General features: G+C 46.4%; 4 non-coding genes across 4 annotated transcripts; all 4 read left to right on the forward strand.

The window, feature by feature from the left end:
• The first annotated feature begins 3,843 nt into the window (after positions 1-3,843).
• On the forward strand, positions 3,844-3,984 carry LOC146783616 (U4 spliceosomal RNA). Its single transcript, XR_014971130.1, has one exon. It is a non-coding gene; the product is annotated as a U4 spliceosomal RNA (small nuclear RNA).
• Positions 3,985-4,805: 821 nt separating this feature from the next.
• On the forward strand, positions 4,806-4,946 carry LOC146783617 (U4 spliceosomal RNA). Its single transcript, XR_014971195.1, has one exon. It is a non-coding gene; the product is annotated as a U4 spliceosomal RNA (small nuclear RNA).
• Positions 4,947-8,957: 4,011 nt separating this feature from the next.
• LOC146783618 (U4 spliceosomal RNA) lies at positions 8,958-9,098 on the forward strand. The gene has a single exon (XR_014971135.1). It is a non-coding gene; the product is annotated as a U4 spliceosomal RNA (small nuclear RNA).
• Positions 9,099-9,919: 821 nt separating this feature from the next.
• LOC146783619 (U4 spliceosomal RNA) lies at positions 9,920-10,060 on the forward strand. Its single transcript, XR_014971177.1, has one exon. It is a non-coding gene; the product is annotated as a U4 spliceosomal RNA (small nuclear RNA).
• The last annotated feature ends 3,420 nt before the right edge of the window (positions 10,061-13,480 follow it).

Consider the following 13,480-nt stretch of genomic DNA (forward strand, 5'->3'; position numbering starts at 1 on the left):
TTAATCATTAGGTAAGGTACACATATTAAACTTTGGGTGCTAATTGATTTAGAAGCTGCGCAGTGTCCGAAGATTCAGACATTTATTCAGCATCTCTCTAGGTTTTAGATCAAATGTACTATTGTGAGAAAGTGGCTCTGTATATACTGTTCCAAAATAGGTACAGGGTGTACAGAGTCCACAGTCCCCAGAGGTTTGGCAGAGGCTAAAGTTAGAAATAACCTTAGTCTCTAAAGTGGTAGCTTGGTCGAGCAGTAAGGCAGTATCAGAGGACAGTGTAAAGCATTTGTTGTACACACTCAGTCAGCGAAATGATTTCACACACTCAATAACTGAACTCTAGGCCAATGGTTTGTATAAAAAATATATGTCTGTTTTGTTTTAGAACCAACAATAGGAATTAAAATATACTTTCTCAGAATGAGATGCTTTATTTAAATACTTTTGCAATATGCAATTGGCTTTTGTAGAAAGTTATAAGTTGTTGCAATAGGCAACACAGTTTTAAACACAATAATGCATTGAGTTCAATGGAAATTTCAAGTTATTTGCAATAGATTACTTTCAGGATTACTTTAGAGATTCCAGGACTGGATCCTAGATTCAGTCCTGGGACAGTACTTAGAAACAAGTGATAAAAGTCGACTTAGTTACTACTAGGATATTTAAGTAATATTTTGCTATTTTAAAAGTTGACAGGAGAAATTTCATAGAAAACAGTCAATGATTCACTATGGAAGAAAATTCAAGCTGCAGGTATAGTATGTTCTCGTTACTTTTGTAATCCAGTACTGGGTGCCTAGACTCAGTACTGGGACCTTTATCCAAAACAGGTAAGTAATTACATTTTCAGAAGTTATACTATTTTTAAAGAATATTTAAAGTTTGCAGAAATTGACACTGAAGAAATTTCACAGAAAAACAGTCAATGATTCCCTATGGAAGAAAATTGGGTTACTGGTAAGTACAGTTGTAAGTATTTTTCAGAGTCAGTGCTGGGCACCAAGATCCAGCACTGGGAGCTCACCTAATAGCAGGTGAGTATTTTTGTTTTCGTTACTCGGCTGATTTTTGATGAATTTTTAAGTTTTGAAAACTCCACACTTTGAAGAAATTTTCAGAAGAAGCCAGTCAATGTTACCCCATGGAGAAAATTGAGTTATCGGTTTAAAGGTAAGTACTCGACTGGCAGAGTTAAGGTTCTGGGCATAGACTCAGGGGTCTCCCAGGGTCAGGTAGGTAGAGTTTTTTCACCCTCAGCGGCACAGGGGCAGCCGGGTGCAGAGAGAGTTAGGCCCAATATTATCCTATGAGAGGTAGGGGGGCCTTGGTTGGTGGCTGCTGACTAGCAGGCTACGTGGCTGTGGGAGCTGGGCTCCTGGTCACTTGCTCAGGGCAAATGGGGAAGTAGATAGGTGTAGAGGTTACACTGCCAGGGCCACTCGGGCGGCTGGGTGCAGGGTGCTTTTGAGCTCTCGGGCGCTCAATTGATTTCAATGGGAGAGCTCCGGTTTAGAAAAAGATTGCAAGCTCGGGGACGAAGATTCTTTAGGTGCCACCACCACTTCGAGAGGTAAGTTGGGTAGTTGGAGGATAGGTAGGTACCCAGGAGTTGGGCACAGGGAGCCGCAGGGCGCCGGGTGAAGGGGTGCCTTTTGGTGTCGGGAAATCTTACCCTCTGTTGATCGCGTTGGGGGGGTACCTGGTTCTGAGGCTGCAGGTGTCGTCAGGAGCGTCGAGGTAAGTCCTTGGGTGCCGGACTCGGGTTCACAGTCGTCGTGGGGTCGTCCTCGTGGTCTTTGGTCACTCCGGCACAGGCCAGGCTTGGCGGGTGCAGAGTGTGTAGGGTTCGCGGTTCCGGGCTGATGCCAGGGATTAGAAGTAGATTTTGAGTAGAGCCTCTACTCATGGGAGTCCCAGGGGCTTAGAGCCAAAAGGTAGCCAGGTCCTCCGGGGTTTGTGAGGTTGCTGGCCACAATAGATGCCGGGTTGGAGCAGGAGCAGGTTCGAGTGTCGCCAGGCCTGTAGGGCTGGGGCCAAAGCAGTTGGTGTCTTCCTCTTCTTAGCAGCTGCAGGGCAGGTCTTCTTTCTTCTTCCTCTTCTTTGTATTTCGGAATCTGGAATCTGGGGAAGGAAGGTTCAGGGTGCCCCTAAATACTAAATTTAGGGGCGTTACAGGTAGGCGAAGGGCAGGGACCAATGGGTCCCTGTCCTGGGGTGAGTACACCCCCTATTCAGCCACTCTCCTGTGGGAGGGGGGCAGCAGCCTAGTCCTGATTGGGTAGGGCCTCCCATCTTCAAGATGGCGAGCGCCCGGAGATGTGCTTCACCTCGCCTTCCCCACCTGAGGGGTGGGGTTGGCAGGCTGGCCCATCCCCTGTCCTTATTTGGGGTTTCCGGCCAAGCTTCCCGCCAGAGTGGGGGTTGCAAGTGGCCTGGGGAAGCTCACAGAGGCGGCATGCCTTTGAAGCTTCCCCCTGCCCATCCTGGGGGAGGAGATCTAGCATCTCACCCAGGATGTGCATTGTTGCAGACCCAGTAGAGCAGGGGCTCTCCTACCCAGGGGTCCAGCAACATGTCTGCTGTGTGGCAGCCTAGGCAGCCTCAGAACAGACGTGGATTGTAGGTTAGGTTTCAGGGGGCCTCTCTAAGATGCCCTCTGTTGTGCTTGGTACATTAAATCCCATACTGGCATCAGTGTGGGTTTAATGTGCTGAGCAGTTTGATACCAAACTTCTCAGTCTTCTGTGCTGCCATTATAGTGCTGTGGAGTTCGTGTTTGACAAGCTCCCAGCACCATGTACTCTTAAATGGAAGCACTGCACTTACAGGGCCTAGGAATGGACCTGGGTACTGTAGGGGCACCGGGCTCCTGCCTCTGTGCCCACACCACTAGCATAGGGCACCCAGCTAGAGGGGTGGCTGATGTATGCCAGGGCAGTGAAGGTTGTGGGCATGGCACACAGGGATGTGTGCCATGTCGATTCTCTGTTTTGTCTTGTACCCAGACACTCAGCCTGCCAGGGCAGTGTGTGTGTGTTAGGGTACAGGGCCTCTAAGGGTGGCACAATGAGTGCTGCAGCCCTTAGAGACCTTCCCTGGTCACAAGGCCCTGGGTACCTAGGGTACCACTTACCAGGGGCTGACATGTGGCCAGGGCTTGCCAATTTGGTTTTGAGATTTTTGTTTTGGGAAGGAACATAGGCCCTGGGCTCCTGATTGGCAGGAGTCCAGGGCACACTCAGTCAAAGTACATTCAGCAATTCAGCAAAAAGTAGGGGCATACCATTCAAGAAAGATGGCACTTTCACACAACTATTTTGTCGGCTATTGAGTGAATAGCTGAGATTGTACACTCCTTTGTCGGCAGACTGATATGTATCCATTTACAAGAAAGGCATCTCGTATCCGGGTGAACAAGAGGCGCCAAAGTTAACTCTTGTAATATTCTAGAATAGTACACCTTTGGTTGCTTTCTTGCATTTAGGTACAAGAACTAGTTTTGGGAGGAGCCTGCTTGGGCTTAGGAGGATATGTGGTTGCATACATAATCATGTACTGATGACATCCCACATAGAGAGGGATGAAGGGAGGTGCCAAAGGAGGCTGTATAGTGAAATCTGCTAATTAGCATACGGAATCCCAGAGCCCAACGGGCACTTACCTGCAGAAGCAACAGAAGATAGAGTAGTACATATGATGTCTGGCTTTTGACTCGAGTGATAGAAAACATAGAAAGTATGCTTGCATATCTCTCTGATCGGTGCACGTTTCAAATTTGTCTCCCTGTAACAGACGAAGGTGTCACCGTTGTGGGACTGCTCATATCGCCTAGCTGATGTTATCTTTGTGCAGTGGCAGTATCGTAGCCAATGAGGTCTATCCGAGGCGTGATTATTGCTTATTGAAAACTTTACCCAATACCCCGCAGTGTCAACTTGAAAAATAGTTGATATTGGCAATTTTTGATAGTCTCTATGGAGGCTGGATCAATTGTGTCAAAAGAAAATTGATTATACATCATTATAGTTATTTAGTAAGCAAAGAGGTGTAGATATTTTTCATAGAATGTCAATACTCATTGGTCAATATGTTTTTTTAACAACTGTTTTATTTCAACTAAAGTGTTTCTCATATCTGTGGAAAAGGGTCCTCTTAATCAATAGGTAAGGTACACGTATTAAACTTTGTGATCTAATTGTCTTGGAAGCTGCACAGTGTCCAAAGCTTCAGACATTCATTCAGCATCTCTCTAAGTAGCAGAGCTAATGTGCTATTTTGTCGGCTATTGAGTGAATAGCTGAGATTGTACACTCCTTTGTCGGCAGACTGATATGTATCCTTTTACAAGAAAGGCATCTTGTATCTGGGTGAACAAAGAGGTGCCAAAGTGAACTCTTGTAATATTCTAGAATAGTACTCCTTTGGTTGCTCTGCTTGCATTTAGGTACAATAACTCGTTTTGGGAGGAGCCAGATGGGGCTTAGGAGTATATGTGTTTGCATACAGAATCATGTACTGATGACATCACACATAGAGAGGGATGAAGGGAGGTGCCAAAGGAGGCTGTATAGTAAAATCTGCTAATTAGCATATGGAATCCCAGAGCCCAATGGGTACTTATCTGCAGAACCAACAGAAGATAAAGTAGTCCACCTGATGTCTGGCTTTTGACCTGAGTGATAGAAAACATAGAAAGTATGCTTGCATATCTCTCTGATCAGTGCATATGTTCCAACTTTGTCTCCCTGTAAGAGACAAAAGTGTCACGATTGTGGGACTGCTCATATTGCCAATTGGACGTTATCTTTGAATAGTGGCAGTATTGTAACCAATGCGGTGTATCCGAGGTGTGATTGTTGCTTATTCAAAACTTTACGCAATACCCAGTCTTGTCAACTTGAACAACAGTTGTTGTTGGTAATTTAGGATAATCTTTACGGAGGCTAGATCAATTGTGTCAAAAAATGATTGATTATACATCAATGTATTTATTCTGTAAGAAAAAAGGTGTAGATATTTTTCATAGAATATCTATACTCTTTGCTCGATATGTTTTTCATTAACTGTTTCATTTCAACCAACGTGTTTTTTATATGCGTAAAAGAGGGTCCGCTTAATCATTAGGTAAGGTACACATATTAAACTTTGGGTGCTAATTGATTTAGAAGCTGCGCAGTGTCCGAAGATTCAGACATTTATTCAGCATCTCTCTAGGTTTTAGATCAAATGTACTATTGTGAGAAAGTGGCTCTGTATATACTGTTCCAAAATAGGTACAGGGTGTACAGAGTCCACAGTCCCCAGAGGTTTGGCAGAGGCTAAAGTTAGAAATAACCTTAGTCTCTAAAGTGGTAGCTTGGTCGGGCAGTAAGGCAGTATCAGAGGACAGTGTAAAGCATTTGTTGTACACACTCAGTCAGCGAAATGATTTCACACACTCAATAACTGAACTCTAGGCATGGTTTGTATAAAAAATATATGTCTGTTTTGTTTTAGAACCAACAATAGGAATTAAAATATACTTTCTCAGAATGAGATGCTTTATTTAAATACTTTTGCAATATGCAATTGGCTTTTGTAGAAAGTTATAAGTTGTTGCAATAGGCAACACAGTTTTAAACACAATAATGCATTGAGTTCAATGGAAATTTCAAGTTATTTGCAATAGATTACTTTCAGGATTACTTTAGAGAGTCCAGGACTGGATCCTAGATTCAGTCCTGGGACAGTACTTAGAAACAAGTGATAAAAGTCGACTTAGTTACTACTAGGATTTTTAAGTAATATTTTGCTATTTTAAAAGTTGACAGAAGAAATTTCATAGAAAACAGTCAATGATTCCCTATGGAAGAAAATTCAAGCTGCAGGTATAGTATGTTCTCGTTACTTTTGTAATCCAGTACTGGGTGCCTAGACTCAGTACTGGGACCTTTATCCAAAACAGGTAAGTAATTACGTTTTCAGAAGTAATACGATTTTTAAAGAATATTTAAAGTTTGCAGAAATTGACACTGAAGAAATTTCACAGAAAAACAGTCAATGATTCCCTATGGAAGAAAATTGGGTTACTGGTAAGTACAGTTGTAAGTATTTTTCAGAGTCAGTGCTGGGCACCAAGATCCAGCACTGGGAGCTCACCTAATAGCAGGTGAGTATTTTTGTTTTCGTTACTCGGCTGATTTTTGGTGAATTTTTAAGTTTTGAAAACTCCACACTTTGAAGAAATTTTCAGAAGAAACCAGTCAATGTTACCCCATGGAGAAAATTGAGTTATCGGTTTAAAGGTAAGTACTCGACTGGCAGAGTTAAGGTTCTGGGCATAGACTCAGGGGTCTCCCAGGGTCAGGTAGGTAGAGTTTTTTCACCCTCAGCGGCACAGGGGCAGCCGGGTGCAGAGAGAGTTAGGCCCAATATTATCCTATGAGAGGTAGGGGGGCCTTGGTTGGTGGCTGCTGACTAGCAGGCTACGCGGCTGTGGGAGCTGGGCTCCTGGTCACTTGCTCAGGGCAAATGGGTAAGTAGATAGGTGTAGAGGTTACACTGCCAGGGCCACTCGGGCGGCTGGGTGCAGGGTGCTTTTGAGCTCTCGGGCGCTCAATTGATTTCAATGGGAGAGCTCCGGTTTAGAAAAAGATTGCAAGCGCGGGGACGAAGATTCTTTAGGTGCCACCACCACTTCGAGAGGTAAGTTGGGTAGTTGGAGGATAGGTAGGTACCCAGGAGTTGGGCACAGGGAGCCGCAGGGCGCCGGGTGAAGGGGTGCCTTTTGGTGTCGGGAAATCTTACCCTCTGTTGATCGCGTTGGGGGGGTACCTGGTTCTGAGGCTGCAGGTGTCGTCAGGAGCGTCGAGGTAAGTCCTTGGGTGCCGGACTCGGGTTCACAGTCGTCGTGGGGTCGTCCTCGTGGTCTTTGGTCACTCCGGCACAGGCCAGGCTTGGCGGGTGCAGAGTGTGTAGGGTTCGCGGTTCCGGGCTGATGCCAGGGATTAGAAGTAGATTTTGAGTAGAGCCTCTACTCATGGGAGTCCCAGGGGCTTAGAGCCAAAAGGTAGCCAGGTCCTCCGGGGTTTGTGAGGTTGCTGGCCACAATAGATGCCGGGTTGGAGCAGGAGCAGGTTCGAGTGTCGCCAGGCCTGTAGGGCTGGGGCCAAAGCAGTTGGTGTCTTCCTCTTCTTAGCAGCTGCAGGGCAGGTCTTCTTTCTTCTTCCTCTTCTTTGTATTTCGGAATCTGGAATCTGGGGAAGGAAGGTTCAGGGTGCCCCTAAATACTAAATTTAGGGGCGTTACAGGTAGGCGAAGGGCAGGGACCAATGGGTCCCTGTCCTGGGGTGAGTACACCCCCTATTCAGCCACTCTCCTGTGGGAGGGGGGCAGCAGCCTAGTCCTGATTGGGTAGGGCCTCCCATCTTCAAGATGGCGAGCGCCCGGAGATGTGCTTCACCTCGCCTTCCCCACCTGAGGGGTGGGGTTGGCAGGCTGGCCCATTCCCTGTCCTTATTTGTGGTTTCCGGCCAAGCTTCCCGTCAGAGTGGGGGTTGCAAGTGGCCTGGGGAAGCTCACAGAGGCGGCATGCCTTTGAAGCTTCCCCCTGCCCATCCTGGGGGAGGAGATCTAGCATCTCGCCCAGGATGTGCATTGTTGCAGACCCAGGAGAGCAGGGGCTCTCCTACCCAGGGGTCCAGCAACATGTCTGCTGTGTGGCAGCCTAGGCAGCCTCAGAACAGACGTGGATTGTAGGTTAGGTTTCAGGGGGCCTCTCTAAGATGCCCTCTGTTGTGCTTGGTACATTAAATCCCATACTGGCATCAGTGTGGGTTTAATGTGCTGAGCAGTTTGATACCAAACTTCTCAGTCTTCTGTGCTGCCATTATAGTGCTGTGGAGTTCGTGTTTGACAAGCTCCCAGCACCATGTACTCTTAAATGGAAGCACTGCACTTACAGGGCCCAGGAATGGACCTGGGTACTGTAGGGGCACCGGGCTCCTGCCTCTGTGCCCACACCACTGGCATAGGGCACCCAGCTAGAGGGGTGGCTGATGTATGCCAGGGCAGTGAAGGTTGTGGGCATGGCACACAGGGATGTGTGCCATGTCGATTCTCTGTTTTGTCTTGTACCCAGACACTCAGCCTGCCAGGGCAGTGTGTGTGTGTTAGGGTACAGGGCCTCTAAGGGTGGCACAATGAGTGCTGCAGCCCTTAGAGACCTTCCCTGGTCACAAGGCCCTGGGTACCTAGGGTACCACTTACCAGGGGCTGACATGTGGCCAGGGCTTGCCAATTTGGTTTTGAGATTTTTGTTTTGGGAAGGAACATAGGCCCTGGGCTCCTGATTGGCAGGAGTCCAGGGCACACTCAGTCAAAGTACATTCAGCAATTCAGCAAAAAGTGGGGGCATACCATTCAAGAAAGATGGCACTTTCACACAACTATTTTGTCGGCTATTGAGTGAATAGCTGAGATTGTACACTCCTTTGTCGGCAGACTGATATGTATCCATTTACAAGAAAGGCATCTCGTATCCGGGTGAACAAGAGGCGCCAAAGTTAACTCTTGTAATATTATAGAATAGTACACCTTTGGTTGCTTTCTTGCATTTAGGTACAAGAACTAGTTTTGGGAGGAGCCTGCTTGGGCTTAGGAGGATATGTGGTTGCATACATAATCATGTACTGATGACATCCCACATAGAGAGGGATGAAGGGAGGTGCCAAAGGAGGCTGTATAGTGAAATCTGCTAATTAGCATACGGAATCCCAGAGCCCAACGGGCACTTACCTGCAGAAGCAACAGAAGATGGAGTAGTACATATGATGTCTGGCTTTTGACTCGAGTGATAGAAAACATAGAAAGTATGCTTGCATATCTCTCTGATCGGTGCACGTTTCAAATTTGTCTCCCTGTAACAGACGAAAGTGTCACCGTTGTGGGACTGCTCATATCGCCTAGCTGATGTTATCTTTGTGCAGTGGCAGTATCGTAGCCAATGAGGTCTATCCGAGGCGTGATTATTGCTTATTGAAAACTTTCCCCAATACCCCGCAGTGTCAACTTGAAAAATAGTTGATATTGGCAATTTTTGATAGTCTCTATGGAGGCTGGATCAATTGTGTCAAAAGAAGATTGATTATACATCATTATAGTTATTTAGTAAGCAAAGAGGTGTAGATATTTTTCATAGAATGTCAATACTCATTGGTCAATATGTTTTTTTAACAACTGTTTTATTTCAACTAAAGTGTTTCTCATATCTGTGGAAAAGGGTCCTCTTAATCAATAGGTAAAGTACACGTATTAAACTTTGTGATCTAATTGTCTTAGAAGCTGCACAGTGTCCAAAGCTTCAGACATTCATTCAGCATCTCTCTAAGTAGCAGAGCTAATGTGCTATTTTGTCGGCTATTGAGTGAATAGCTGAGATTGTACACTCCTTTGTCGGCAGACTGATATGTATCCTTTTACAAGAAAGGCATCTTGTATCTGGGTGAACAAAGAGGTGCCAAAGTGAACTCTTGTAATATTCTAGAATAGTACTCCTTTGGTTGCTCTGCTTGCATTTAGGTACAATAACTCGTTTTGGGAGGAGCCAGATGGGGCTTAGGAGTATATGTGTTTGCATACAGAATCATGTACTGATGACATGACCAATAGAGAGGGATGAAGGGAGGTGCCAAAGGAGGCTGTATAGTAAAATCTGCTAATTAGCATATGGAATCCCAGAGCCCAATGGGTACTTATCTGCAGAACCAACAGAAGATAAAGTAGTCCACCTGATGTCTGGCTTTTGACCTGAGTGATAGAAAACATAGAAAGTATGCTTGCATATCTCTCTGATCAGTGCATATGTTCCAACTTTGTCTCCCTGTAAGAGACAAAAGTGTCACGATTGTGGGACTGCTCATATTGCCAATTGGACGTTATCTTTGAGTAGTGGCAGTATTGTAACCAATGCGGTGTATCCGAGGTGTGATTGTTGCTTATTCAAAACTTTACGCAATACCCAGTCTTGTCAACTTGAACAACAGTTGTTGTTGGTAATTTAGGATAATCTTTACGGAGGCTAGATCAATTGTGTCAAAAAATGATTGATTATACATCAATGTATTTATTCAGTAAGAAAAAAGGTGTAGATATTTTTCATAGAATATCTATACTCTTTGCTCGAGATGTTTTTCATTAACTGTTTCATTTCAACCAACGTGTTTTTTATATGCGTAAAAGAGGGTCCGCTTAATCATTAGGTAAGGTACACATATTAAACTTTGGGTGCTAATTGATTTAGAAGCTGCGCAGTGTCCGAAGATTCAGACATTTATTCAGCATCTCTCTAGGTTTTAGATCAAATGTACTATTGTGAGAAAGTGGCTCTGTATATACTGTTCCAAAATAGGTACAGGGTGTACAGAGTCCACAGTCCCCAGAGGTTTGGCAGAGGCTAAAGTTAGAAATAACCTTAGTCTCTAAAGTGGTAGCTTGGTCGAGCAGTAAGGCAGTATCAGAGGACAGTGTAAAGCATTTGTTGTACACACTCAGTCAGCGAAATGATTTCACACACTCAATAACTGAACTCTAGGCCAATGGTTTGTATAAAAAATATATGTCTGTTTTGTTTTAGAACCAACAATAGGAATTAAAATATACTTTCTCAGAATGAGATGCTTTATTTAAATACTTTTGCAATATGCAATTGGCTTTTGTAGAAAGTTATAAGTTGTTGCAATAGGCAACACAGTTTTAAACACAATAATGCATTGAGTTCAATGGAAATTTCAAGTTATTTGCAATAGATTACTTTCAGGATTACTTTAGAGATTCTAGGACTGGATCCTAGATTCAGTCCTGGGACAGTACTTAGAAACAAGTGATAAAAGTCGACTTAGTTACTACTAGGATTTTTAAGTAATATTTTGCTATTTTAAAAGTTGACAGAAGAAATTTCATAGAAAACAGTCAATGATTCCCTATGGAAGAAAATTCAAGCTGCAGGTATAGTATGTTCTCGTTACTTTTGTAATCCAGTACTGGGTGCCTAGACTCAGTACTGGGACCTTTATCCAAAACAGGTAAGTAATTACGTTTTCAGAAGTTATACGATTTTTAAAGAATATTTAAAGTTTGCAGAAATTGACACTTTGAAGAAATTTCACAGAAAAACAGTCAATGATTCCCTATGGAAGAAAATTGGGTTACTGGTAAGTACAGTTGTAAGTATTTTCCAGAGTCAGTGCTGGGCACCAAGATCCAGCAGTGGGAGCTCACCTAATAGCAGGTGAGTATTTTTGTTTTCGTTACTCGGCTGATTTTTGGTGAATTTTTAAGTGTTGAAAACTCCACACTTTGAAGAAATTTTCAGAAGAAACCAGTCAATGTTACCCCATGGAGAAAATTGAGTTATCGGTTTAAAGGTAAGTACTCGACTGGCAGAGTTAAGGTTCTGGGCATAGACTCAGGGGTCTCCCAGGGTCAGGTAGGTAGAGTTTTTTCACCCTCAGCGGCACAGGGGCAGCCGGGTGCAGAGAGAGTTAGGCCCAATGTTATCCTATGAGAGGTAGGGGGGCCTTGGTTGGTGGCTGCTGACTAGCAGGCTACGCGGCTGTGGGAGCTGGGCTCCTGGTCACTTGCTCAGGGCAAATGGGGAAGTAGATAGGTGTAGAGGTTACACTGCCAGGGCCACTCGGGCGGCTGGGTGCAGGGTGCTTTTGAGCTCTCGGGCGCTCAATTGATTTCAATGGGAGAGCTCCGGTTTAGAAAAAGATTGCAAGCTCGGGGACGAAGATTCTTTAGGTGCCACCACCACTTCGAGAGGTAAGTTGGGTAGTTGGAGGATAGGTAGGTACCCAGGAGTTGGGCAGAGGGAGCCGCAGGGCGCCGGGTGAAGGGGTGCCTTTTGGTGTCGGGAAATCTTACCCTCTGTTGATCGCGTTGGGGGGGTACCTGGTTCTGAGGCTGCAGGTGTCGTCAGGAGCGTCGAGGGAAGTCCTTGGGTGCCGGACTCGGGTTCACAGTCGTTGTGGGGTCGTCCTCGTGGTCTTTGGTCACTCCGGCACAGGCCAGGCTTGGCGGGTGCAGAGTGTGTAGGGTTCGCGGTTCCGGGCTGATGCCAGGGATTAGAAGTAGATTTTGAGTAGAGCCTCTACTCATGGGAGTCCCAGGGGCTTAGAGCCAAAAGGTAGCCAGGTCCTCCGGGGTTTGTGAGGTTGCTGGCCACAATAGATGCCGGGTTGGAGCAGGAGCAGGTTCGAGTGTCGCCAGGCCTGTAGGGCTGGGGCCAAAGCAGTTGGTGTCTTCCTCTTCTTAGCAGCTGCAGGGCAGGTCTTCTTTCTTCTTCCTCTTCTTTGTATTTCGGAATCTGGAATCTGGGGAAGGAAGGTTCAGGGTGCCCCTAAATACTAAATTTAGGGGCGTTACAGGTAGGCGAAGGGCAGGGACCAATGGGTCCCTGTCCTGGGGTGAGTACACCCCCTATTCAGCCACTCTCCTGTGGGAGGGGGTGAGCAGCCTAGTCCTGATTGGGTAGGGCCTCCCATCTTCAAGATGGCGAGCGCCCGGAGATGTGCTTCACCTCGCCTTCCCCACCTGAGGGGTGGGGTTGGCAGGCTGGCCCATCCCCTGTCCTTATTTGGGGTTTCCGGCCAAGCTTCCCGCCAGAGTTGGGGTTGCAAGTGGCCTGGGGAAGCTCACTGAGGCGGCATGCCTTTGAAGCTTCCCCCTGCCCATCCTGGGGGAGGAGATCTAGCATCTCGCCCAGGATGTGCATTGTTGCAGACCCAGGAGAGCAGGGGCTCTCCTACCCAGGGGTCCAGCAACATGTCTGCTGTGTGGCAGCCTAGGCAGCCTCAGAACAGACGTGGATTGTAGGTTAGGTTTCAGGGGGCCTCTCTAAGATGCCCTCTGTTGTGCTTGGTACATTAAATCCCATACTGGCATCAGTGTGGGTTTAATGTGCTGAGCAGTTTGATACCAAACTTCTCAGTCTTCTGTGCTGCCATTATAGTGCTGTGGAGTTCGTGTTTGACAAGCTCCCAGCACCATGTACTCTTAAATGGAAGCACTGCACTTACAGGGCCCAGGAATGGACCTGGGTACTGTAGGGGCACCGGGCTCCTGCCTCTGTGCCCACACCACTGGCAGAGGGCACCCAGCTAGAGGGGTGGCTGATGTATGCCAGGGCAGTGAAGGTTGTGGGCATGGCACACAGGGATGTGTGCCATGTCGATTCTCTGTTTTGTCTTGTACCCAGACACTCAGCCTGCCAGGGCAGTGTGTGTGTGTTAGGGTACAGGGCCTCTAAGGGTTGCACAATGAGTGCTGCAGCCCTTAGAGACCTTCCCTGGTCACAAGGCCCTGGGTACCTAGGGTACCACTTACCAGGGGCTGACATGTGGCCAGGGCTTGCCAATTTGGTTTTGAGATTTTTGTTTTGGGAAGGAACATAGGCCCTGGGCTCCTGATTGGCAGGAGTCCAGGGCACACTCAGTCA

The sequence above is a fragment of the Triturus cristatus genome, chromosome 11 (genome assembly GCF_964204655.1).
Source record: "Triturus cristatus chromosome 11, aTriCri1.1, whole genome shotgun sequence".
NCBI lineage: Eukaryota > Metazoa > Chordata > Amphibia > Caudata > Salamandridae > Triturus > Triturus cristatus.